At 37.2% G+C, this 23,289-nt stretch overlaps 1 protein-coding gene across 1 annotated transcript in view; it reads left to right on the top strand.

Moving 5' to 3' along the window:
• TENM2 (teneurin transmembrane protein 2) overlaps window positions 1–23,289 on the top strand; it is a 3,004,989-nt gene that overhangs the window by 1,611,425 nt on the left and 1,370,275 nt on the right. Inside the window, exon 12 of the mRNA XM_060296575.1 lies at window positions 2,760–2,809. The gene's annotated coding sequence lies outside the window, so the exon portion shown is untranslated. The remainder of the gene's footprint in view (window positions 1–2,759; window positions 2,810–23,289) is intronic.

A 23,289-nucleotide genomic window follows, 5' to 3' on the forward strand; every position in this document is an offset into this window, starting at 1 on the left:
GTTTTATTCTCTAGTTTGTAATATTTTTTATATTCCACATATGTGATATCATACAGTAATTTGTCTGAGTTATTTCACTTAGCATAATGCCCTCCAAGTCCATTATAGATTCTTTTTAAATACCTTTAAAGAATGGATCCCAACTTTACATTTATAATGTAGTTCTACATCACTAAAAAATGGGTTAGTTGTAATATTATGGCTACTGCCCTGAATTTTCTGTTAGAGATAGCAATATCCATAGTTCCTCTCAACTTAAATGAAGGTCTGCTTATCATTGGATAACTTATTCATTTATGCAGTAAACAAATATTTTTTAAGTACTTGCTATATGCAAGGCACCCTTTAATGATAAAGAATATCATTTCCTTTATGGAGCTAACAGTCTAGTTGTAGCGGTTGGAAAGAAACACAAGCAAGAGGAAAATGTCAAATAATAAGAATTGCTATGAAGAATATAAAGCAGGATGACGTGATAGAATAATACTGATGGGTGAGTGTGGCCATTTTAAAAGGATGGTCAGAGAAGGCCTCATTGAAGATGTGACATTCTATCTGAGACCTTTATGATAAGAGTGAACCATGCAAAGTTCTTGGAGAAGAGCATTCCAGATGGAGAGAAAAGGGCAAAAGCCATAAAATGAAAATGTGTGATGTACGTGATGAATAGAAAGTCTATGTGTCTAGAGTGTAGAAAATGTCAGAGGAATGCTGACATGAAGGTGAAGATACCATCACGGGACAATAGACCTTGGTATGAAGTTGTAATTTTATTTTCATTGCAATTATAAACCAAGGTGATTTTCAACTTGGAGGATTAATTTGGGGCCGTAGGATTTAATCTAAGAACTTTGGATTTCACAGCTAGGACAGTTTCTTCTGGCCTCAGACAACAACAAGATATGGAAAAAATTGAAGGCCTTGAGCCTTAGTGTTACATTGAAGCTGGAGTTTAAGCCCTCAGATCCAGAGACCACTCATCAAGATGCACGTTACATGTTTAACTTAATCACTGTGCTGGGCACTATTTTAGGCACCAGTGATACAGCTGTGAATACGAAATGTTACTTGCCTTATATTCTAGGTAATAGAATAGAGGGAACATATTATAACACTGAGCATTTGCTGAGGGTTCTTTTTAATAATCTAGCTTCCCTGTTAGTTTTTCAGCTTCAGGACCTGACTGCATTATTCATCAACTGTGATTGCCCTAGAGCCTATTAAAATGCTTGACACATAGTAGGTGCTCAGTAATTCTTAACTGAATTGAAAATTAGCTTTCATCTCATTGATATGCAGTATTCCATTGTGTGTGTGTATCTTCTCTTTTTTCAAAACCATGTTCTATTTTTGAATATAAACATATTAGAAAATCATTTTTTTTTCCATGAAGGGTTTATGTTTTTACAGGGCTTTGCTATATTAGTCAATATATTATCTTCATTCTGTGACATGCAGTCTACCTTAATCCTGTGAATTTAAATCTCTATGGAATATATCTGTTTTGGGCTTCAATTATGTGAAATCAGTTAAATCCCCCAATTTTTTGTAAACAGTATTTTCATAGCCACCTAAATATGCCCTGTTTTGGTTTTGCACATCATAAAGGAAATCCTGAAATGGAGAATCTTTGTCCTTCCCTATTTCCATCTACTTACACTATTATTTTAAAAACTCACTAATTTATGATTATTGCAAAAGGCAGTTTAAAATACCATCATATTTTGGTCTTTCTCTGGGTTTTTCCTTCACTCTCTGTGCTCCCGGTCGAAAGAAGTATGGACAGTTCCCCAAAAAGTGTCATGGTCTCTTTCATGGTGCCCATTCAACAGCATTGTAATGTCTTTTTCTCTCTTCTTATTCTCCCTATGTACTTTATCTTCAACCTTTTGTCTTTAGCTTAACTGTAGCCATTCCTAAAAGCCTTTGTTTAACCTTCCATATCTGGGTTAGCTGCCTGTGTTTGTCCTATTACCAGCTTTGTCACGTGCTATTGTAATTTCCATTACTCTAAGTTTCTTTTCTAGACTGTAAACTCCCCAAGGGCTGGGACTAGATTGTAATTACAATTCTAACGCCACCTCCTAACTCAGTGACTACCAAAGAGTGGACCTTTAACAAAAATGTACTGAGTGAATGAGTAAATGGATCAATTAGCTGTCATTTTCTGAGGCAGATAATAACTTAATTTGTTCTCATTGTCTGGTACATTTAAAAGGTCTTTGTTCATACCTGTGACTTTCCCTGTCTCCTGAGTTCTATTTTTATAATTTTCTTTTATTTTGTATAGTTTGGTACTTAGCGTGTTACTTCAGAGCAATATAGCTTTTAAGTCTGGGGTAGACAAGAAAGAGAAGACAATCTAGTGTTCATATAAATCTGCCCTTAGGACCCATTTCTCAAGAAAAAGCAGATAGGAAGGAGGAGTGGTGGTTGAAGATCTAGCAGCTGGTGTCATTAAGGAAGAAAACCTAGCATCCTTTCCACGTTCACTTTTATTCATTTGATATTCCAGCTCACAAAGGCTCTGGCTTGACTGTTGACAGTCAACATGTGAGAACTATGGTTTCTACTCCTTTGTACAGGAAATCTGTGTGGCTGTATGAGAAAGGAGTGAGAGATGGTATTTTCATCTCATGAATAAAAACTGTGTATCTTGATATTGCTGTCAAAGAGCTGAAGTTACTAAACCAATGATATACTCTCGGGGAAATATAGGTGAAAAAGCCTCTTTTTTCTTTCTTTTTTCCCTCTCCCAGCTCTTCACCAGCGTTCAATTCAACCCGAGGAACCAGGAACTGAGGAGGAAGTAAGTAATTGACATTCAAAGCCTCTATTTTTAGACACCTTTACATTTTTCTTTTGCATCTAACTAGCAAGGATTTTTCCAAACAAGCTTTTAATTAGCAGGTGAGTTTAATTGATATGTGGGTTTCTCAGAAGGGGAAGGGACCTCAATGTGGAGGAGGAGGGGGGAGGGCTTCCATCACTCTCACTCACAATAGAAGACCATTAATTCATTTGCACCTGGATGTTTTAAAGGATCAATTTATTGTAGCAAAGAAAGAAGGCAGAGACTCAAAAGGTTGGAATCTGTCAGAGAAGAAAGAGAGGCACTATAATTTAACATGTTATGTGGATGATTTAAAACTTGGAAAAATATTGCTACTGATGTCCAAATAGAGGAACTAACCTATTTGCATAGAGTCAGGTTCTGTCCAAGTGCTGAGAAAAGATTAGTGTTTCACAATCAATGAAGTTAATTTTTTTTTAGAAAGTTTTTAGTAGGTAGGACAGTGGAAAATAAAACACATAGGTAGGTCAGTTTCATTGGTCTCAAAAGAGTAGTTTATTAATGTAAGTGAATGTGAGACTGTTTTAAAAGTGAAATCCAGGGTAGTCGTGCTTTTTATGGTGGTGGGAGAGAACACATATCCTGCGTTCAGTTTTGCAAAGTGGGAAGTTGCAGGAAGCATGGGAGGGTGTATACATCATCATTCAGAAACCATTAGTTGCATGCAACAGAGGCCAATACTGACTAATATAAGTAGAAAAACAGAAGAATAAATTTAAAGCATATTGGCTATGACAGAATCAAATGAATGGCTGAATAGTCAAGCCTCATAGAAGGATGGGGACTACAGAAGTTCTGAAATCTAGGTAAGAAACTAATGGAGGGTCTGATTGGTATCTGATTGGCGAAGCATGATTAAAATCCGCCCCCTCCCCCATTGACAAGGGAAGTGAGATGCTTCCATTCAACCAATATCATCTCTGGTGAGGGACAAAGTGTTCAACAAGTACAAAATTCTAGATGCTGATACAACTTTTGACCTCCCCTAAAACTTGATATATGTGTATAAACACATATGCACATAACGTATAACCTATACATGCATCTGTAGACATCTATTGTCATATATGATTACCAAAATTGTGATTACCAAATTTTCTTCCAGTATTCCAGCACCAATACGCCCTACTTGTTTCAGGATGATTATAGGTGTTGAACTGGCATCTTGAAATTCTGTGCCACATCAGATATTGCTAAAATGCATATTCTCCATTAGTCTGAGTGGAAGTCTGCCGTCCAGAGGAAGAAAATTCTCCTTTGATTCTCCGCAGCTAGCAACCAGAAAAAAATGGCTGCGCTTTTACCCTTTAAGATGCCTTTTCAGATTATTTGATATTTATTCTTTAAAAAGCCTTAAACAATAGCCTGAACCCTGTTGAGTTCACCATAGAACTGTAAGAGACTTGTATTTATTGGACAAATGGTAGTTACATAGACCACAGGGTCCTAGAAGAAAAGCCGGCTACATAAACATCTCCTACCCCTAAATTTCTGCTTCAAAGATGGACCCAAAATGATTTTTATTGAGTATTATTACAGTAGAAAACAATTGTTTGCGATAGGAAGATATAGTTTATTATTTAAGAATGAACCACCCTCTTCAGGATAAATTTGGGGGATTCATCACACTTATCCTGAAGACTATATTTCCTTTTCTTTATTAGAAAACAGAATAAGTGAGGATGTTTGGAAGACTTTTGCCTGACCTCATGGTTAGTCCAAAAGGAAATGCATTACTATCTTTGGCAGAGTATTTAGTTTCATAACTTGGCTAACTTGGCTTACATATAGGCACTTTGTGTATTTGTAGGAGAAAAGTCTGAAGAGAACAGCATATGCAGTTATGGTTCTGCCTTGTATGATCTGTGGTCCTCTCTGTGTATCATCCTCTAGAATGTTAGCTGTGTGAGCTCTCATAGCAAGCAGCTACCCGAGTCTAGCGTGTGCTAACGATAGGAAGGTAATGAAAATAAGAACGTTTGAAAGTTATAATTGGTGATCCACCCTCCCAGAACACATGAAAATTAATTGGCCAGATGTTCCCTACCCAACTGTAATGGGGGTAATGTAGGAGACTGAGTTTTCAACCTTCCCCAGGTGTGCGCATTTGAGCAGGGAAAAGTGATTATGAGTGACATGATGACAGGTGCAGTGCCCATGTTCCACAGTGCCCTTGTGTATCTGTTATATATTTAGGATTTTTCTCCTGAGGCACTTCAGAGATATGAAAATAGACATGGAACAAAACCAAAAGACCCTTAAAATAGAAAAAAAAAACTCAGAAGTTCTGAATTTTGTATTATGTGTATATTAATTGTATTGTTATTTAAGGTTATATTTATACCTGTACCTGTTAGCTCTTGTTATAATTATGTCAGGCACTGTGTTAAGCACTTTGCATTTTGTGATTAACCTTCACAACTTTAGAGGTGGATACTTACATCACCTCTACTTTTTAGATGCGTCACTGGAGTTCAGAGATTGAATCAATCTTTCATAGTTACACAGGGAGTAAGAGAGCAGATCTTTTTTTTTTTTTTTTTTTAAAGAGCAGATCTTGAGGATCTAAGGTCAGAGCCCATGGGCTTACCTACTAAGCTATACAATTCCAAAGTAGCAGGTTTTTTCACCTCTGCAAAGCAAAGTCACTTTGATAAGGCCATTACTTGCGTTATCTCATTTAATCCTCATAACCACCAGGAGAGGTACAAAATACTGTCCCCATTTCACAGAGAATGATATAGAGGTGAGGAGTTTGATGAACTTGATCAAGGTCCCAGGTGACTGCAAAACAGAGAAGGTGCTCAAATTTAGTTTTCTTTGACTTCAAAGCCCAGATGTTAACCACAGTGAAGCAGTGCTACAGAAAAGATAACGTCTTTTGCAACTGCAACTATGAGATTGTTACTCTGATTTAAGTCTGATTTCCTTCACTGTCCTTATTCACACGTTTACATTTGCAGGAAAAGTGATTATCCTGCCATCTTCTCCTCTGCAGCATTTCCTTGAGCTTCAGTTTTGAATGGAGCCCAAAGTGTCCCCTGGTTATTCCATGCAATTGCCCTCAGGGACTATTTAGGAAGAAAATGTTGTTCTCCTAATAAAACAGCACAGCTGTCTCAAAGAGCTTTTAATCCATCTTTTTAAAAGATGTGGACTTTCTAAAATAATGTCGCCCCCATTTGTCTTCTCTGAAAGAAGATATTTCAAACCCAGGAACACCTATCATAATAAACCATTAAGATGACTCCAGCCTTTCAGTGTATTTTTAGAATTTCATATTTCACCAAATGCTGTTATATATAATTCTTGGTAGTGGGATATGATGGGATATGACAGTTATCTCATTTGCGAAGAAAGACCAAATAACTCATTGTCCCACATCCACAAATAAATTATTCTTGTCCCCAAGCATAAGATTCTGTTTTGTTAGTTTCCTCACCTTAATGGATTTTCTTTTCTACATTAATACTTTTTCCAAGACTCTGACCCTTAATATCAGTTTGGCTATTGTGAAAGAAGGAAAATTCCTGGAAACCAGCCTCACTGATCTTAAAATGAAGCATTAACAGAGCAGTCTATACCTCTAGAAGTAAATGAGGTCTTGAGTGATAATTATTTTGTAGGATTTCATTCAGCATTTTTGTCACATGTCAACCATGTGAAGAGAAAACAAATTTTTCCTACCTTTTGAGTAGATACCATCTGTTTCAGCTCAAGGAGGGCTCAGGTTTCTATTTTTCTTTCTTTCTTCAGTTTCAAAGGGTCCTATATTTGATTCAAACATTACAGTGCTATACTTGATTCTGGAACGTCTAAAAACTAAATTTGAGGGTCTTAATAGGATGCTTTAATCCATATGGCATTTAAAGGTATACATGAATACGTATAAGTGGAATTTTTCCCTAATTAAATTACATCAGTATGTTGAAAATATGCCTCACTAAGTTTTGCCTGTATTTTCACTTCTTATTCTTCATAGTCATGCATATTTCTTAAGTTTTTTTTATCTTACCTGGTGTGAATTTTAGTCTATGGTGTCCTAGTTGATAAACCTCCTTGAGTAGAGATAGTTCCTATTCTTCCTTGTTTTCCCAGTTCATTGGACATTCATAAACGCACTCGATAAATCTTTTGCAAACCGAAGTGAAATTAATTTAATGTATTGTTAAGCCTTTTGTCATGAAAATTTCTAAGCATATATTCATAGAATGACTGAAGGTATACATAAGTGCTTTTATCATAAACAGCCAATAGAGAACACTTAAATTTACATTTGTACATACATAAGCTAGCGCAAAATAACTTACTTGATATAAGCATTATCACATATTTATATATTTATTTAACTATATACAATTATCCAGTTACAGTAGTTGATGTAGCACGTTTGTGTTCTCTTTGCTAAATGTGTGTGTGTGTGTGTGTGTGTGTGTGTGTGTAGGTATGTAAACACTCATTGCATCAGGAGGCACTGATGTCTTAGCTCTAATCTTTTATGAGGAGATATATAGGACAGAGGAAAAAGAATATCCAAGTTAATAGTCCTAGTATCAGCAGTAACCACAGCTCAGCTGGACTCCCTGGATTTTGATATCATCTGAGTGCAAAGCTAATAATAATTTCAGAAGGCAGATGGCCAGTGGCCTCCACTAAGAGCTCCCCAGAAGGGGCTTTTTAGAGCCCACTGCAGTGGAGAGTTTTAGAGTAGTGAGACAGTCCTGCTAACATCCTTTTAATGACATCTTTGAGGCAACTAAATTGCTAACTACTTGACCAGTTTGCATTAATTCTGGTTAATTTTCAGTAATCAGATGATTAGGACAATTATACAACCAGTGATATTTGAACAGATTCTGTAAAATGTGATTGTTTACTTAGACCTATAGTAGCCAGTAGAGTTCTGCCACTTACTACCTTCAATATTTAACATAAAGACTGAGAGGTAGAAAACTGCAGAGATACAACTAGATGAAAGTATAAAATCCTTAGGGAGGGTGGCAATGGAGCTGAACACATTCTGCATGTCTTTGAGGTACCAGTTCTTCTGGCCGGGATGTTACATTCCCAATGTTATTTAATTCTCATCCTTAGGGATAGATTGATTATCTCTAGTTTCCAGATGAGGAAAGTAAAATTCAGAGTGTTTAAGTGACTTGCCAATGCATTTACTTCTTTCTTTTTTAAAATTAATTAATTTATTTATTTTTGGCTGAGTTGGGTCTTTGTTGCTGCACGTGGGCTTTCTCTAGTTGCGGCGAGTGGGGGCTACTCTTCGTTGTAGTGCGTGGGCTTCTCATTGCGGTGGCTTCTGCTGCAGAGCACAGGCTCTAGGCATGCGGGCTTCAGTAGTTGTGGCACGCAGGCTCAGTAGTTGTGGCTCGCAGGCTCTAGAGTGCAGGCTCAGTAGTTTTGGCACATGAGCTTAGTTGCTCTACAGCATGTCAGATCTTCCCGGACCAGGGCTGGAACCCATGTCCCCTACATTGGCAGGCAGATTCTTAACCACTGCACCACCAGGGAAGTCCCTCCACCACTATTTCAAAACTTGAGGTCATCAAAAACAAGGAAAGCCTAGCTATCACAGCCAAGAGAAGCCTAAGGAGACATGATGACTAAATGTAATATCCTCAGTGGGATCCAGGTTGTTTTCCTTTGTATGAATTCCTAGGCACTGAGCCACCATTTGTGTTCCTTTGGGGCCTGCAGAATTTATTCCTCTGGGGTTTTGTTTTGCTGATTAAAATTTGAGATATAATCCAAAATTTCAATGCAAAGGTTCATTGACAATAGTTTCTTTCAACCATTACTTATCTTGGTGTCACAAAGGGCTGTCAGACATCTGAGGTCCCAGTGGAGGAAGGTTTCTCACTCAGGTAAAGGCATATGATAATTCCATACACAGACTGTCCACCTGCCACTCATTTCCTTTCTTCAGGAGGGCCAAGGATATCCTACTTTCAAGTCATCCTGGGGCTGCATCTGCCCAAAGTCCACAGCTGGCCCCTCTGCACGTGTCCAAAGCTTGGCGGGGACACTGCAGCCCGGGTAGAGACCGTAGGGGAAAGGCACGTTTACTTCTAAGAAGCCTCTTTTTCCCCTTCCAAGTTGGATACAAGTATCCCTGTTTACTGTCTCCCCCTCACCCAGACCTCGAATTTAAGCTCCTTGAGGACTGGGACTTTATCTTATTATTGTACTCTAGAGTCTGATACATTCACTAAATGTATTCAACAAATATTTATTAAATGTCCAATATATGCCAGGCCTAAAGAAATAATGAACAAAAACAAACAGCACTCCCTGTCCTCCAAGAGCTGACATTCTAGTGCAGGGAGGCAAACGGTAGGCATAAACCTTATGTAAAATATATAAAATGTTAAGTGGAGAAAATGCACTGTGGAAAATTATAAAGCAGGACAAGGGGCTAGGGAGGGAGTGATCGGGGACTTTTTGTGGAGAAAGTGACGTTTGAACCAAGACCTGAGGAGGCGAAGCAGGAAGCCATGAGGACAGATGAAAGGAAGAGGGTTATAGGCAGAGGGAAGAGCCAGTGCGTAGGTATGAGGTGGAAATGGGCCTGACGTGTCTTGAATATAGCAAGGAGGCCAGAGTGGCTGGAAAGGAGTGAATGAGACCGAGAACAGTACGATGTTGGATCAGACAGGTCATGGAAGAGGAGGGTGAAAACTTCTAGGCCGTTGTAGACAATTTACTGTGAGTGAAATGCGAAGCCAATGGGAAGTTTGAACAAAGGGTGTGGTGTAGCCTGACTTACCTTTCATCAGATGATCACAGATGGCCACGTTGAAAACAGACTGAAAGAGGTCAAGAATGGAAGCGGGGAGAATATTTGGAATGTCTTAAAATAATGCAGGGAAGCATAATCACATATGGCTTAAGCTGAGGGTGGGTGGTAGTGAAGGTGGTGAGTAGTGTGATTCTGGATATATTTTAGAGATAAATCTGACAGCATAGATAGGAGGTGTGAATGACAAAGGCCAGTCAAAGATGACCTCAGGGATTTTGGCCTGAACAACTAGAAAGATGTAGGTACCTTTTAACAGTGAGTTCGTCTATTGCAAGTTCTGGGGAAAAGATTTGGTGCTGGGTTTGACTAAACCCAGTATCCTGAGATACTGATTAGTCTGGTGATTGGATATCCAAGTCATTTGGAGTCCAAGGCAGAGTTGGAGCTTGCGGTATATATATATATATATATATATATATATATATATATATGGTGTCATTACTATAAAAATTGTATCAAAAAGCCATGAGACTGGATGAAATCTCCATGGGGGTTAGTGAGGGCCCAGTAGCTACTAGTTGATAGTTGATACATTTAAATTATCTGTATATGAATGAATGGATGTGTACAACAGAGGTGAGATTGGAGAAAGCCTAGTTTATCTGACCTCTGAGCCATTGTGTTTCTTATTTTTTGTGTAGGTCCAGGTTTTTAGTTGGCATCAGGAGAAAGTCTCTGGTTATTTTAAGCAACAATGACAGCAAAAATAATTTATTTAAAAGGTATTGGGGCACTTACAGAATTTTTTTTTTTTTTGAGAACTAGAGAAACAGGAGTGAATGCTACATATGAAGAAATGGGGCAACCATTTAAAAGAATTGCACAACCGTTTAAAAGAAGAAAGTTATCAACATATCAGATTTAGGAACAGAGTAAGAATGGTGATGGTAATAATAATATTTGATGTTAAGGGAAAAAGGATCCTTTTTGATCAAAGCCTAGAATGTGACGGAGCATTTGCTCATTTAATCCTCACTCCATTTTTATGAAATATACATTACTCTTCTCACTTTGTAGATGAAGAAACTGAGGGTCAGGGTTGTTAATTAGTTCTGGTAGGTCACACAAATGATGGGCACCGGCATCTGGATTCTGCTCCAGATTTGTCTCATTCCCAGCCCACACTTTTCCTATTTTACCAGACTGCCTTTCCAAAGCAATAAGTAGGTACAGCCATTTGGAAGAAGCCTTGCATTCTTTTCAGTACATGGTGATGTCAGCAGGGCTGATGGCTTTTACCTGCTTAGTAGAAAGGAAAACTGGAGCTAAATCACCTGGCCCAGCTCGACTCCCTCTCAAAGCAGCCTTGAGAGTTGGCTTCTAGTCTGCTAAATGCAAGTCCAAGCTCTCACACCACCACTGTGAACTAAGTTTTGCAAAACTAGTTGTGATCCTAATGACAATATCTCTATGCTTTTGCAAAGGTTTTTACGAGTTATTGATTGCTTTCAATACCAGTATATATGAATGAACTAAACACCTGTATTTATTGATTGTAAAGTTCAGTATTTTGGACAATGTAGCAGTACCTCTTTATGCATTTCTGCTCAACTTAAATCCTAATTGTGATAGCATTTTCCCCTAGTGCCACAGAATTGCTCTGGATTCTACTATTTTTAACTTTTCACTTTTTTTTTTTTTTTTGCGGTACACAGCCCTCTCACTGTTGTGGCCTCTCCTGTTGCAGAGCACAGGCTCCGGACACGCAGGCTCAGCGGCCATGGCTCATGGGCCAAGCTGCTCCGTGGCACGTGGGATCTTCCCGGACCGGGGCATGAACCTGTGTCCCCTGCATTGGCAGGTGGACTCTCAACCACTGCGCCACCAGGGAAGCCTGACTTGATTTTTATTTAGTTTTTTTCTTAATTGCCCCCCCCATCACTCTTATTTGGAAATAAGGAACCTCTCTCTTTCCCCAGGTTCTGTCATTCCGATGTGGAGAATCAGTCTCTCTTGTCAATACAAAATTTCTCTGCCTGCTTTGTCATTTATTTATTTATTTTTTTGGGGGGTTCGCGGGCCTCTCACTGTTGTGGCCTCTCCCATTGTGGAGCACAGGCTCCGGACGCACAGGCTCAGCAGCCATGGCTCACGGGCCTAGCCTCTCCGCGGCATGTGGGATCTTCCCGGACCGGGGCACAAACCCGTGTCCCCTTCATCGGCAGGCGGACTCTCAACCACTGTGCCACCAGGGAAGCCCTGTCATTTATTTTTGTATTGGATTGTCTTTAACTTTATTTCTCTGGTCCCTTTTCTTTTGAATCTTTAAAAAATTTATTTATCCTGACTGAATCATTTCAATTCGGTGGAATGAGATTGTGCCGGCTTTTCCTCCTTCAAAGTGTTATGTTTATCATGAGATTAACGTCTTTATTTTTTGCTCTGAAGTCTCCTCAACATTTTCTCTCAGCCATTTTTATTTTCTTTCTTGTGTCCGTGGTTCTGTGCTGTTAAGGTTCTTGATGGCCCGTTCTCTACCTATCTTTCAGTTTGTCCTGTTTTCCTACTTCAGCTTTTTGGGAGGTTTTATTCTTCAGTTTTTTACATGACAATATCAGAAGTCTTTGCTACCAGATACAGTCAAAAAATTATAAGTCCTCTGTTCCGCTCTCTGCACATGTTTATTAGTAAATAGATAGTATTGGAAGAGGTTCCATTCTTATACTACACTTGTCCAGAGTTTCATTTATTAAAAAAATACTTCTATCAAAAAGAAACTATATCTCAAAATAAGACTCAGTTTTACGAAAACTTAATGTTATTCAAGTGGTTTTGGCCGTCTACAACAAATATTTTTCAGGGTTATTACTTCACTTGGAGTTATTTAAAGTTTTGATAAATAGTACAACTACAAGCAAAAGACATTTTGCAGTGGATATTTAACTTGAGTGAACAGTGTTGATAAAATTGGGCCACCAGTTGGGTGTGGTGGACAGAGTTGAGCTTCAGAGTTAAACAGATATGAGTTTGAATCCTGGTTTCAACTTTTCCAAGGGTGTGGCCTTTGGGCGAATTATATTTCTCACCTCAAATTTCTCTTTTTTCTTAAAATCGGGGTAATATGTATCTGCTCTGTGAAAAGTTGGAAGACTAAATGTGATACCATGTATAAACATTTTAATTCAGGGACTAACATATTGTAAGGTGCTCAATAACTTGTAGCCATTGTTATTATTTTGTATAAACTGTCAACATTTCTAGTCTTTTTTAAATTTGAAATCATTTCCAGAAGTAGCCATGACCTTTCTCCCATCAGTTCAGTTGGAGAACATCTGTCTTCTTCCTATTAAGTGTTCATTATTTTATAATTATAATTTGAACATATACTCGTCCTAGTAGGAAAAAAAAATACATAACAACCTAAAGATGTTTTGATAGCTGTAAGTATAAAGCTGATTTTGCCTTAAGGGAAAAAGCTTAAAACTGTTTAACTATTTCTGGATTGTATCATGACAAAGTAGTGAAAGTCATAATTAAAGGGAAGTCTGAATATACCCTTTATTAAGTCGCCTTAAGAACTGGTATAAGAAATCTAATGAATCTAACCTCATGGAGTTGTTAATGCTAAAGATAAGACCCAACTCCTTAGTCCTTATAGGATCCCCCTGCAGATGGTCGCCTCATTAATTTTAGTTAAAATTAGAGGAGTTAAGAGTATGACACAAATAAGAATCCCATTCTCGTAAGTCAGGTTTTATGAATAGAGAACTAAATTCTGACTGTGAAAGTATTGTCTTCCCAGTCAACTCCATCTATGTTCGAAACCTTTATCATCCATCCTAATGTCCTTCTTGAGCGTTGTTGTTCTGCTGGATGACTGATACTTGATATATCTTCTCACCTCAATGTCAACAAGTCAGAACATCTCCATCCTTTCTGGCCACTCACCTAAAACAGTCCCCTAACTATATTTTATCATGTGTGCTAGTGGTCTCATATCTTACTAAGTCCTTTAAGGCATCCTTGATTCTATCATTCAATCAGTCTCTGCGACTTTGTTTTCTAATCCTTTTGATTTGTACTTTAGATCCTTAACTGACAGTCTTACATGTGCATTTTATATCCCACTTACTTTGGTACCAGTAAAACTGGTAAGTGCTTTCAGATAAAGCACTTCACAAATCTATTAACATGTATAAAAATTAGAGCTGGGTTTCCCTGGTGGCGCAGTGGTTGGGAGTCTGCTTGCTGATGCGGGGGACACGGGTTCTTGCCCCGGTCTGGGAGGATCCAACATGCCGCGGAGCGGCTGGGCCCGTGAGCCATGGCCGCTGAGCCTGCGTGTCCGGAGCGTGTGCTCCACAGCGGGAGAGGCCACAACAGTGAGAGGCCTGCATACCACAAAAAAGAAAAAATTAGAGCTGTTTAATATTAGTATAGAATGGCCTAAAATCAGTGGGGACTCAGAAACACAACATGATTCCCACTTCTTTTCACTACTAGGGATTCATTAAGTACTTCTCTTAAAGATGAAATATTTTGGAAGCCCGCAAATACCTACCCATAGACTTTCTTTTGTTCCTTCCTTAGTCTAGCTCTGTAGTTCTAAAAATTTTGTTTGGGTTGTTTACATAACCATCATATGAGATGCATCTCCTCCATGCTATAGGTTATGAGAGATTTAAATGATCTTCATGCCAAATTTCGCCTATCTCTGATTTTTGCCCTACACGTTGCTTTCAAATCTAAGCACTGCTTAATTTGGGACTCCAGTGTCCCCTTTCTCACCCACTTAAGTGGCCATTTACTAACTACAGAATAAGTTTCAAGTTCTTTAATCTCTTACCCAATTGTTCAACCTCATCTTTTGTCCTTCCACAGATCCTCAGGAACATCACATTAGGGTTGTTCATTTTTCCCTATTACAGACTGTGCTTCCATGTTGGAAACTTGGCCCAATCCCCTTTATCTGAAATAACTCCCCTCCATTTCCACCTAGAGAATCCCTATATGTCTAGTAACTTTGAGTTAATCACCCACAACTGGAAATAGGGTCTCCTTCCTCTGAACTGTACCACTTGGTTTCCAGCACACACTCGTCACTTACCTCCACCATGCTCACTGTGGGAAAAAGAGCAATGTGGAGAACCAAGGGGAAAATGACTCATTATCTGACTTCCAGGGACAACAACTATTAATATTCAACAGTATGTCTTTTTTGATTTTTTTCTCTTACGTATCACCATTGTTCTCATAATTAAAAGGAGAAGAAATAGAAATGCTATCATTATTATGTGTGAGGTATGATTTTATGATTTTACAGCCATTGTATTCTGTAATCTTCACAGTACTTCACAGTACTGTAGGAGTATCTTACGTTTATCCTCATTTAATAAAAAAGAAACCCAAAGCTTAGATATGTTAGGCCTGTTTCTCAAGGTCACAGAGCTACAAAGAGGAAGAAAGTGGGTATGAGCCCAGGTTTGCTTCCCTTCAGAGCCTTGAATCTTAACTGCAACCCAGTGTTGCCTCTCTGTACATAGATGCTGCTGTATATAATTGCAACAAAGTTAGTTTTTCTTACATATAAAAAACAATTAAAACTTTGAGACAGAATGGAGAAATGAATTTTCTAAAGCTCAAAGTCAAACTGTACATTAAGGAGACCCTAATGAATCATGATCTTAAAAGGACAGACTTACTCCTAAGAATAATTATGGGTTCACACCTTTATGGTGCTGAACACACGTCAGGCAGTGTTCTAAGTGTTATAGACATTAACTCATTTCACCCTCGCAATAACTCCGTGGGAGAAATGCCGTAATTGTCACCATTTTATAGATGTGAAAACTGAGGAGCAGATTAATTACATAATCAATCTAAGGCTATTGGGATGTGTCAGCCTGTAAGAAAGAACTATACTATGTATATTATAATGTATGTTATTATTATATTATATAGTTATAACTAATGCTGTATACCTATACACACACACATTACACACACAGGTTTAAAACTTCTGCCTTCTAACCTTGTGTAGTTATTCATTTTTCTTAATATAACCACAGTTTTTCCTTGGCCATAATTTGACATTTAATATGTAATCAGCAGCTCAGAAACAGGGTATGATTCTTGAACCAGTTTCGGTTGTAGAAGCAAGGCACTAACTTTAATTAACTTTAACTAGGACTGCTTATAGCTCTGTGTGAAAAGAGTCACAAAAAGGCCCATTAACTCTGAACATCATTTCTGTGTTTTTGCTTCTGTATGCCCTCAAGATAGTACTTTTTCCCTGCTGTTCTTTGATTTTTGCCTCTTTTTCCATTTTTCACATGTATTAGCAAAGGGTATGAGTCTAAAATTAGTCATGTATCCACTGTAGCCTTTTAGTTGATCTAAACATGTTATTTATATGATTAGAAATGGTAGAGAATTTTGAGGACAAATTCTGTTTTCCAGGTTGAAAAACCTTGTTTTTAGGAATCCCTTCATCCAAGTTATGGGTCATTATTTGGTCTCGATTATTTTTTGAATGTGTGTGAGTATGTGTGTTTTAAAGATACTCTTTAACAGTTGTCACTCCAAAGCAATTGTCTTAACCCTGCTAACAGCAGGACCTTACTCCACCCTTGCCTGCCTATGGTTAGGTAGCATAGAAACTGCTAACTTTCAGATATTTAATGTGCAACTGTAAAAACCTGCTACATGATTCCACATGCAAACATTTTATGAAAACTAGCTATTAAAATGACTTTTTACTATTTTTGTGACTCTAGACTTGCGGGAATGCTTCAGTGACGGCTGAAGCCAGGCATTTGGCAGCCATTGTCCTTTTTGTATTCTGTGCCAGGCACAAGGGCTCCTTTCCTCTTGAAAGTTTTATCATGTACAAGGCTATTAACATTATAAGGATAGACTGAAGCATGAATAAATCCTGAGACTTACTGATGATGTCATTACATTGGTCAATAAAATACATAGAGGGAAAGGCTTCCCACGCTACCAGCCTCAGCTAACTAAATCAGGATACACGAGCAATTAACTCTTTAATTAAGATGAATGGGTGACATTAGCCCTCCTTAAACTCTGCTCGTCAGCATTTACAAATAGAAAAAGACGGATGCCTCCTTCCCAAGAAATGTGGGTTTTATTTTTCATTCATTGACGCAGTCTCATCCTTCCTACTTTGTAAACAAAGTCACCAAACTATAGGGGTGGTCGGCAATATTTTAGCAGGTTCATTTCATCAGTCATATCTCTTACTGCTTAAGGACCCCATATTGGAATTTATTAGGTTTTTTATGAAGCTAACTTTGTCACTATTACTATTGAACACAGTTGCTTTGCCTTTTTCCCTACTGCCCACAAGGAGGATTCATGTCAGAATCTCTTAGATGAATGCAACACAGCATGGAAACACTGTCTCTCCGTTTGTTCTTCCAACAGCTTGTCATTGTTATCTGCTAATTTGCCAATAACTTGGCTCAGGATTGCAAGTCTAGAAATCTGTGTTCCAGTTCTGCTGTTCTGCTCTCTGGTTAGCCTTAGGACCCTAGGCAAGTGTATCTCTGAACCTCCATTTCCTCATCTCTAAAATTTGGTTACTAGAGCAACTAATCCTGTAATTCTCTTTCAATAATATTTAACACAGTAAAAAGGAAAACAAAGGTATGACTCATTCTAGGAACAAAGTGTCTAATCTAGTGCTGTCCAAGAGAAATATAAGTTGATCCACATATGCAACTTAAAACTGTCTAATGGCCACATTAAAAAAGAAAACAATAGGATTAATTTTGCTATTTTATTTAACCCAATAAATACAAAGTATTATTTCAGCATGTGATCATATATGTATACACATATGTATGTATATATTTAAACATGTATATATGTATATACATATATTTTTACACACATGATTACATGATCTATTTCATATATGACCTGTTAATGTTAATTTTTGTACTAAGTCTTAAAGATCTTAGAGCACACTTAAATTTGGGATATTTCAAAAGCCACATGTGGCTAGTGGTTACCATATTGGACAGTAAATTCCAATGTTAAAAAAAAAAAGAACAAATACAACTATATCTCTTAAATATTTGTCAATTTTAACTAAATTTTTTAAATAAAAAATTGCCCAAGATAACTCTCCAAAAAATAAGTAAACAACAAAACTTGGATTGTCCATAGGCAGTAGAATTTTTCTAGATAAATATGATTTCTTATAAAGGGAATAATCACTAATAAGCAAATCTATTTATCACTGTGTGGCATAAAATGAGAAGACCCAAGTGCAGAGAGATACTGTCCTATAAACTTCCCTACTGTAAATGGTAAGTAGTGTGTTCTCTTTGTTTACAAGCGCTTCAGCTACATGGTTAGTGATACCGAATCAGATATTCTAATCAATAGAAAGATACTACCTGTACCGTATAGAAATGTACCATTTAAACTAAATCTTTTATTTTTCATTTGCTTTATTTCTTAACTTCATTTATGTTTTAAATGGAAATATTTGAATTTCAGGGATAATGACCTGTGTATTTATATATAGCACACTTTAGCTAATCCCATGTTTTTTGGTTTAATTGGACTTGATAAATGTTTATCGAGTTAAAAATACATTGAAGTGTAGAAAAACATTTTGTTTATAGAGATCAAAGATGTTGATCTTTGCAGCTTCTTTGTATCTCACGTTATCTGGATTTTTTTCTTCAATTTGAGATATTTCCTCGAATAGATAGTAACAACAATGAATATAATGTTAACCAAATTCTCTTTACCTTTACTAAATGCTAGGGACATTGATAAGAGTATTATATATTTTAAATAATAGAATCTAACTTGGATCTGTATGTATTAAAAAACTTAACTCAAAAGCAGACAGATATTCAGGAATACCTACTGAATGTTTTCCAGGCCCTTTTTAAAGTGAAAGAAATATTTTAAAAAATCTTCCTCTATGATGGACCCTTTATCAAGTGAAAAATATACACATTAAAAAATAGTGAAACATAGTTCTTCACCTTATGAGAGAGCTCACCATTCAGTGGATGAAACAGATGCTCAAGTAATTCCAAGACCACATTATAAAATGCTTCTGTAGAAGATTTGGAACAGAAAGGAAGGTTAAGTCTTCCAAGGGACAGTAAAAACACAGGAAAGGTAGCATTCTAGGTGAATTTAAAAGAAATTGAACCTTTCTAGGTATGAATGTCGCAAACCAAGGGGACACAGAAATGAGAGAGCATATAACGAGCTCTTTTTCAAGTAGCCTGTTAGCATAAGAATTAGCACATAGTGGGAAGTGGCAGAATCTAAGAGTGGAAGTATGCATATATGTTTGTCCCATATAGAATTTGGCCTTTGACTTTGCAATGGGAAGTGATTAGAGATTTTTAAGTAAAAAAGTTAAAAATCAGATTTGACTATTACAACAATAATTAATAGCATCAAAATGGTGGATGATTTCGGGAAGCAGGACTCTAATTATAGGCCATTGCAGTGTACGAGGGTACGGATAACAAGGGTCCAAGCAAGCTTGGAGGGCTAGATGTGAGGGAGGAAAAGATTTCAACATCATTTCTAAGGCAGATTCCACAGGGCCTGGTAAAAGTAGCTGATGAAAGGGAGACATCCATTATAGCCCAAGAAGCTCTATCCAGGTGAATGCTGGTATTATTAAATATTAAAACTGCCCTGGACTTAATTTAATCATTTTTGCTTGTTTCAAAGACACTTTCAGGATTTAGTAATATTCTCTGTCAATTATTTGAGCAGTAGTTTATTGTAATGCTGTGGAAAATACACTGAAGAAGCAGTAAGAAGAACTATTTAATACACTGCCTCTGCAAATGATGAGTGAGATTCTTCACTCTGAAAAGATCAAAGACAAGTGTAAGGATCAAGCCTATGAACAGTCTTTGGCTATGGAGAAGTCTTTAACTTCCCTAAGTCTGATTCTTCCTTGTAGTCTGGTATTTACAGGAAAATTAGTAATTAAGTACATGTGTGCTTTAAAAATCATTCACAGCAAGTATTCTGGAGGGAACACCTTCAAATCATCCTAAATGATCCAGAAAATGGAAAAGTTACTTAGGAATTTTTCTTTAATTAATTAATTGTTTTTATACAGCAGGTTCTTATTAGTGATCCATTTTCTACACATCAGTGTATACATGTCAATCCCAATCGCCCAATTCACCACACCACCACCCCCACCCCACCACTTTCCCCCCTTGCTGTCCATATGTTTGTTCTCTATATCTGTGTCTCTGTTTCCGCCCTGCAAACCGGTTCATCTGTACCACTTCTCTAGGTTCCACATATATGCGTTAATATTCGATATTTGTTTTTCTCTTTCTGACTTACTTCGCTCTGTATGACAGTCTCTAGATCCATCCACATCCCTACAAATGACCCAATTGTGTTCCTTTGTATAGCCGAGTAACAGTCCATTGTATATACGTACCACATCTTCTTTATCCATTCGTCTGTCGATGGGCATTTAGGTTGCTTCCATGTCCTGGCTATTGTAAATAGTGCTGCAATGAACATTGAATTTTGAATTATGCTTTTCTCTGGGTATATGCCCAGTAGTGGGATTGCTGCGTCATATGGTAATTCTATTTTTAGTTTTTTAAGGAAACTCCATACTGTTCTTCATAGTGGCTGTATCAATTTACATTCCCATCAACAGTGCAAGAGGGTTCCCTTTTCTCCACACCCTCTCCAGCATTTGTTGTTTGTAGATTTTCTGATGATGCCCATTTTAACTGGTGTGAGGTGATACCTCATGGTAGTTTTGATTTGCATTTCTCTAATAATTAGTGATGTTGAGCAGCTTTTCATGTGCTTCTTGGCCATCTGTATGTCTTCTTTGGAGAAATGTCTATTTAGGTCTTCTGCCCATTTTTGGATTGGGTTGTTTGTTTTTTGGATATTGAGCTGCATGAGCTGTTGATATACTTTGGAGATTAAACCTTTGTCCGTTGATTTGTTTGCAAATATTTTTTTCCCATTCTGAGGGCTGTCTTTTCGTCTTGTTTATTGTTTCCTTTGCTGTGCAAAAGCTTTCAAGTTTCAGTAGGTCCCATTTGTCTATTTTTGTTTTCATTTTCATTACCCTAGGAGGTGGATCAAAAAAAGATCTTGCTGTGATTTATTTCAAAGAGTGTTCTTCCTATGTTTCCCTCTAAGAGTTTTATACTGTCTGGTATTACATTTAGGTCTCTAATCCATTTTGAGTTTATTTTTGTGTATGGTGTTAGGGAGTGTTCTAATTTTATTCTTTTACATGTAATTGTTCAGGTTACCCAGCACCACTTATTGAAGGGACTGTCTTTTCTCCATTGTATATCCTTTCCTCCTTTGTCATATATTAGTTAACCATAGGTGCGTGGGTTTATCTCTGGGCTTTCTATCTTATGCCATTTATCTATATTTCTATTTTTGTGCCAGTACCATATTGTCTTGATTACTGTAGCTTTGTAGTATAGTCTGAAGTCAGGGAGTCTGATTGGTCTAGCTCCGTTTTTTTTTCCTGAAGACGGCTTTGGCTATTTGGGGTCTTTTGTGTCTCCATACAAATTTTAAGATTTTTTGTTCTAGTTCTGTAAAAAAATGCCATTGGTAATTTGATAGGGATTGCATTGAATCTGTAGATTGCTTTGGGTACTATAGTCATTTTCACAATATTAATTATTCCAATCCAAGAACATGGTATATCTCTCCATCTGTTGGTATCACCTTTAATTTCTTTCATCAGTGTCTTATTGTTTTCTACATACAGATCTTTTGTCTCCCTAGGTAGGTTTATTCATAGATATGTTATTCTTTTTGTTGCCATGGTAAATGGGAGTGTTTCCTTAATTTCTCTTTCAGATTTTTCATCATTAGTGTATAGGAATGCAAGAGATTTCTGTGCATTAATTTTGTATCTTGCAACTTTACCAAATTCATTGATTAGCTCTAGTAGTTTTCTGGTGGCATCTTTAGGATTCTCTATGTATGGTATCATGTCATCTGCAAACAGTGACAGTTTTACTTCTTCTTTTCCAATTTGTATTCCTTTTATTTCTTTTTCTTCTCTGATTGCCATGGCTAGGACTTCCAAAACTATGTTGAATAATAGTGGTGAGACTGGACATCCTTGTCTTGTTCCTGATCTTGGAGGAAATGCTTTCAGTTTTTCACCATTGAGAATGATGTTTGCTGTGGGTTTGTCATATATGGCCTTTATTATGTTCAGGTAGTTTCCCTCTATGCCCACTTTCTGGAGAGTTTTTATCATAAATGGGTGTTGAATTTTGTCAAAAGCTTTTCTGCATCTCTGGAGTTAATCATATGTTTTTTCTTCTTCAGTTTGTTAATATGGTGTATCACATTGATTGATTCGCGTATATTGGAGAATCCTTGTGTCCCTGAGATAAATCCCACTTGATCATGGTGTATGATCCTTTCAATGTGTTGTTGGATTCTGTTTGCTAGTGTTTTGTTGGGGATTTTTGCATCTATATTCATCAGTGATATTGGTCTGTAGTTTTCTTTTTCTGTAGTACCTTTGTCAGGTTTTGGTATCAGGGTGGCCTCATAGAATGAGTTTGGGAGTGTTCCTTCCTCTTCAGTTTCTTGGAAGAGTTTGAGAAGGTTGGGTGTTAGCTCTTCTCTAAATGTTTGATAGAATTCGCCTGTGAAGGCATCTGGTCCTGGACTTTCATTTGTTGGAAGATTTTTAGTCACAGTTTCAATTTCATTACTTGTGATTGGTCTATTCATATTTTCTGTTTTTCCCTGGTTTACTCCTGGAAGGTTATACCTTTCTAAGAATTTGTCCATTTCTTCCAGGTTGTCCATTTTATTGGCATAGAGTTGATTGTAGTAGTCTTTTAGGATGCTCTGTATTTCTGTGGTGTCTATTGTAACTTCTCCTCTTTCATTTCTAATTTTATTGATTTGAGTCCTCTCCCTCCTTTTCTTGATGACTCTGGCTAATGGTTTATCAATTTTGTTTATCTTCTCAAAGAAGCAGCTTTTAGTTTTATTGATCTTTGCTCTTGTTTTCTTTGTTTCTATTTCATTTATTTCTGCTCTGATCTTTATGATTTCTTTCCTTCTGCTAACTTTGGGTTTTGTTTGTTCTTCTTTCTCTAGTTCCTTTATGTGTAAGGTTAAATTGTTTACTGGAGATTTTCCTTGTTTCTTGAGGTAGGCTTGTATAGCTATAAAGTTCCCTCTTAGAACTGCTTTTGCTGCATCCCATAGGTTTTGGATTGTCATATTTTCCTTGTCATTTGTCTCTAAGTATTTTTTTATTTCCTCTTCGATTTCTTCAGTGACCTCTTGGATATTTAGTAACATATTTTTTAGCCTCCATGAGTTTGTGTTTCAATGTTTTTTTTTTCCCTGTAATTGATTCCTAATCTCATAGTGTTGTGGTCAGAAAAGATGCTTGATACAATTTCAGTTTTCTTAAACTTACTGAGGCTTGATTTGTGACCCAAGATGTGATTCATCCTGGAGAATGTTCCGGGTGCACTTGAGAAGAAAATGTAATCTGCTGTTTCTTGGATGGAATGTCCTATAAATATCAATTAAATCTATCTGGTTTATTGTGTCATTTAAAGCTTGTGTTTCCTTATTAATTTTCTGTCTGGATGATCTGTCCATGGGTGTAACTGAG

Source organism: Globicephala melas, chromosome 3 (genome assembly GCF_963455315.2).
Source record: "Globicephala melas chromosome 3, mGloMel1.2, whole genome shotgun sequence".
Taxonomy (NCBI): Eukaryota; Metazoa; Chordata; class Mammalia; order Artiodactyla; family Delphinidae; genus Globicephala; species Globicephala melas.